This window comes from Elephantulus edwardii, unplaced genomic scaffold (assembly GCF_000299155.1).
Source record: "Elephantulus edwardii isolate Elephantulus edwardi_28Jun2011 unplaced genomic scaffold, EleEdw1.0 scaffold00178, whole genome shotgun sequence".
NCBI classification, from domain to species: Eukaryota; Metazoa; Chordata; class Mammalia; order Macroscelidea; family Macroscelididae; genus Elephantulus; species Elephantulus edwardii.
The window spans coordinates 4,870,836-4,875,934 of record NW_006399928.1 but is presented as its reverse complement, the minus strand read 5'-3'; positions in this window follow the sequence as shown (position 1 = coordinate 4,875,934).

Sequence of the window (5,099 nt, the reverse complement as noted above, 5' to 3'; positions counted from 1 at the left end):
TGAGATAGTTAACAGTTTTAGTTTACTTGGTTCCACAGTCAACACTCTTGGTACCAGCAGCCAGGAAATCGGGAGACGAATTGCTTTGGGAGTCAGCTGTGAGAGACCTCTCAAGAGTACTGAAGAGCAACAACGTCAGGCTGGAGACTAAAGTGCGCCTGATCCAGGCTATAGTCTTTGCAATTATGTGCAATGCATCGGGGAGTTGGACAATGAATAGGGATGATAGAAGGAGAATTGATGCCTTTGAGCTATGGTGCTGGAGAAGAGTGTTGAATATACCATGGACTGGTAGTAGAACAAACAGGTTTGTCCTGGAGAGGGTGACGCTGGAATCCTCGTTGGAATCAAGGATTCTGAAGCTTTGTCTGACATACTTTGGGCATGTTGCAAGGAGGGACTCGTCCTTGGAGAGAGACATCATGTTTGGCAGAGTGGAGGGACGGTGCAGGATAGGAAGTGGTGGGAATGAGTGTGTTTGAGACGGCGGGTTTGGCACAGTATAGAACGGTGTTTAGGGCTCTTGTAGATAGGGTTGCTATGAGTTGCAAGCGACTCAATGGCACATAACAACAACAACATAATATACTGGTAGGGAGCTCTGGTGGCCTAGTGGTAAAATCTATGCTGCAATCCTCAACCCATGGGGTTCAAGGCTTCGAGCTGCTCTGCAGGAGGATGGGCAATCTCCTCCCATGCAATTAAGTGCCTCTGAAAACCTGCTAGAGGGTCAGCTACAGGTCTGTTCCTACTCTACACGACAACAATAACAATATACTGGCCAGGATTTTGTTGAGGACTTTTACGTCTATATTTACGAGACATATTGGTCTGTAGGGTTTTTTCAGGCTTGCTTCATAGAATGATGCTGAGAGTGTTCCTTCTTTTTTTTTATTTTAAAAATAATCTGAGTAGAGTTGGTGATAGCTTGTCTCTGAATGTTTGGTAGAATTCAGCCATAAAGCCATCTGGGCCAGGACTTCTTTTGATGGGGTGTCTTTTTACGACTTGCTCAGTTTCTTTTTCTTTTTTTTTTTTCCTTGTTGTGTGTCATAGAGTTGGATCCAACTGACACAAGAAGCCCATCCTTTTCCAGAAGAGCGTCTGGTGGATTCAAACTACCTGCCTTCTGGATTGCAGCACAGTTTCTTGCCACTAAGCCACCAGAGCTCCCTTTCAGTTTCTTCTTTTGTTGATGAGTATGTTCACATGTTCTACTTCAATAAGTGTCAGTTTGGGTGGGTTTTGAGTTTGTAAATATTACTGCATTTGCTCTAGGTTTTCATATTTGTTTGAGTATAATTTTTAATACAATTCTGTTACTAACCTTTTTATTTCAGTTGGTTCTATTGTGGCATCATCCCTTTCATCCCTTATTTGGATTATTTGTGTCTTTGCTTTCTTTTCCTTTATTAGCTTCCTGGTCTTGCTAATAGTTTCAGTTGTTTTTCTATTTTTTTTCTTTTTGCCTTAATTTTTATAATTTTCTTTCTTTTAAAGGGTGTCATATTTCCTTGCTGTTCTTTTCCTATATGTTAGAGATGTTGGATTAAATTCTTCCTTCCCTTTTGATGTGCTTGCTTACTGCTATGAATAAACCTCTAAGTATTGCTTTTACTGTATTCCAGAGGTTTTGGTAATTTGCATTTCATTTCATTTGTTTCACGAAACATTTTAATTTCATTTTTTTATTTCTTCTATTACATACTTATATACATAAAATAAGGCCCCAGGAATTGATGTGATACCAATTGACATGGTTCCACTGACAGATACAGCCTTGGACATGCTCACCAGTTTATGCCAGGAAATTTGGAGGACAGCCATTTGGCCAACTGACTGGAAGAGATTCATATTTGTTTTCATTCTGCAGAAAGGTGATATAACAGAATTTAGAAATTATTGAACAATATAATTTATATCACATACAAGCAAAATCCAAAAATGGCAAGAACAGTGCAATGACAATCACCTGAAGTTCAACCTGGGTTAGAAAAGACCAAGACACCATGGATGGCATTGCTGATGTCAAATGAATATGGGCTGAAAGCAGAACATACCAGAAGAATATCTATCTGTGTTTTACTGACTATGCAAACATATTTGACTGTGTAGACCATAACAAATTATGGCTAACATTGAGAAGAATGGGAATCCTAGAACACTTAATTATGTTCATTCAAAACTTATACCTAGACCAAGAAGCTGTTGTCTAAATAGGCCAAGGATTTGGTTTAAAATCAGGAAAGTTATATGCCAGGGATATACCCTTTCTCCATATCTATTCAATCTGCATGTTGAGCAAATCATTCAAGAAGGTGGACTCTGAAGAAGACTGTGGCCTCATGATTGGAGGAAGACTCATTAACAACCTCCATTATGGAGATGACACAAACTTGTGTTATGCCAGTGACATAACCTTGATTGCTGAAAATGAGAAGGACTTGACGCATTTGCTGCAAAAGATCATTTCAAAATGGCTTACATCTCAACATCAATAAAACAAAAATTCTCACCAGTGGACCAATAGACAGCATGTTAATAGATGGAGAAAAATAAAATAGAAATTGTCAATGACTTTATGTTACTTGGATCCACAATCAACAGTCTTTGTACCCGCGGGAGACGTATCGCATTGGGCAACTCTACTGTCAGGGACTTCTCCAAATTACTGAGGAACAATGATGTCCGTTTAAAGACTAAGGTGAGCCTGATTCTTTTAAAATCACTTCCTATGCTAGGCAACTCTGGTGGCCTGCTGTTAGGAAATGACACTGCATTCCTGAAGGCATGCAGTTCAAATCCACTAGCTGCTCCATGGAAGGATAGACAATCTCCTTCTGTGCAATTAATTGCCTCTGAAAACCCACTGGAGGGTCAGCTATGGATAAGTTCTGACTTGAAGGTACTAAAAAACAACAATATGCATCTGAAAGATGGATAATGAATAAGGATGACAGGAGAAGAATTGATATCTTTGAGCTGTGGTATTGGAGAAGAGTATTGAATATCTCATGGACTGCCTAAAGAACAAACATATATGTGTTGGAGAAAGTGCAGTTGGAATGCTCCTTGGAGGCAACGATGACAAAGCTTTGTTTCGCATACTTTGGGTATGTTGCTAGGAGAGGCTATTCCTTGGAGAAGGACTTCATGCTTGGAAAGGTCAACAAAAGAGACTAAGACCCTTGAGGAGTTGGATAAACATAGTGACTGTAGCAATGGCTCAAGTGTGTGATGAGGATGATACAGGATAGGACAAGGTTCAGATCTGTTGTTCATAGAGTTGCTATAAGTCGTACTCAACTCTCTGGCACTTAACAGCAACAATTAAATTCATATGCTAAACAAATCAATTGAGAAGTTGGACTTTATGAAGAAGAATGTGGCAGTAGGTTTGGTGAAAGACTCATCAACAACCTACATTATGCAGAGGAAGACTTGAAGCTCTTGTTTCAGAAGATCAAAGACTACACACTTCACCCTGAACCTATATATCTCTCCATTGTAGTCTTTTGGGGAAAGGGGCAAAAAAGCAGTTTTTCACTAATAGACTCCGATGGTGATATTCTCAAGGAAAGTTCAATCTGTAAAAAGAAGAAAGTATAGCAAAAGGAAAACAGCCATGTTTTGGCTTTATGTAGAAGAAAGGAAAACAGTTTTAACAAAAAGTTCAGATTGAAAATCTAGTAATAACTTATCTTTGAGAAAAGTGTCCTATCTATAGACACCAAAAGCCCAAAGCTTTTACTTTAATTCTAAATTGCTCATTGTTCTAACTGAGACAAAATAAGGAATTCGTGCTATATCAAAGCAAACAAAATGAAATAAAATTAGCAAATAAACACACAAATAAAAGACTACACACTTCAATACGGATTACATCTCAACAGCAAAAAAACAAAAATCTTCACTACTGCGCAAATAGGCCACATTACTATAGAAGGATAGAAGACTGAAGTTGTCAACAATTTCATTTTGCTTGGATCCACAGTCAACACCCTTGGTACCAGTGGTCGAGAAATCAATAGACGTATTGCACTGGGAAAATCTGCTTTCAGGGAACTCTTCAAAATACTAAAAAGCAATTATGTCAGTTTAAAGCCTATGATATGCCTTACCCGTCTTTTCAATTACTTGTGCATCTGAAAGTTGGACTGTGACTAAGGATGACAGAAGATGTCTTTGAATTGTGGTGGTGGAGGCTCAACATAAGTGGTGGAGACCCTCAACAATGCTGACTGTAAACATAGGCTCAAGTATATCAAAGATGGTGAATATGGCATAAGACGGGGAAAGGTTCACATATATTTGTAGGTCATTCTGAGTTGCATTGACTCCACTCAGAGGTACATAACAACAACAACAATTGAGAAAGTAAATTTCTGTTTGTTAAAGCAGCACTAAATCTGTTATAGTAGCACTCAATCTCTAAGACAGTTGTTGTTGTTAGGTGCTATTAAGTCGAGTAGGACTCATAGAGACACTATAAACAACTGATCTGAACATTGTCCTGTCCTGGGACATCCTTACAATCTCTGACACACTCGAGCTCACTGCCACAGTCACCATGTCAACCCACCTGGTGGTGGGTGTTTCTCTCATTTGTTGACCTTTCCAAGTATAATGTCCCTCTCCTAGCAATATGTCCAAAATATGTGAGATGAAGCTTCATCATCTTTACCTTTAAGGAGCACTCTGATTGCACCTTCTCCAAAACATATCTGTTTGTTCTTTTGGCAGTCAATGGGATCTTCAGTACTCTTCTCCAACACCACAGTTCAAAGGCATAAATTCTTCTGTCATCCTTGGTCATTGTCCAGCTGTCAGATGCAAAGCAAGTGACTGAAAAAATCATGCCCTGAATCAGGCACACCTTTGTCCTCAAACTGACATCATTACTCCTCATAGAGAGCTCCCTGACACATACTTTCCCAGTATAATAAATTTCCTGATCTCCTAACTGCCAAGTGTATTGGTTGTGGGTCCAAGTAAGACAAAGCTGTTGACAGTTTCAATTCTTTCTTGGTCCATCATGATGTTGCCTATTGGTCCAGTGGCAAGGATTTTTGTTTTCTTGATGTTGAGATGCAATCCAT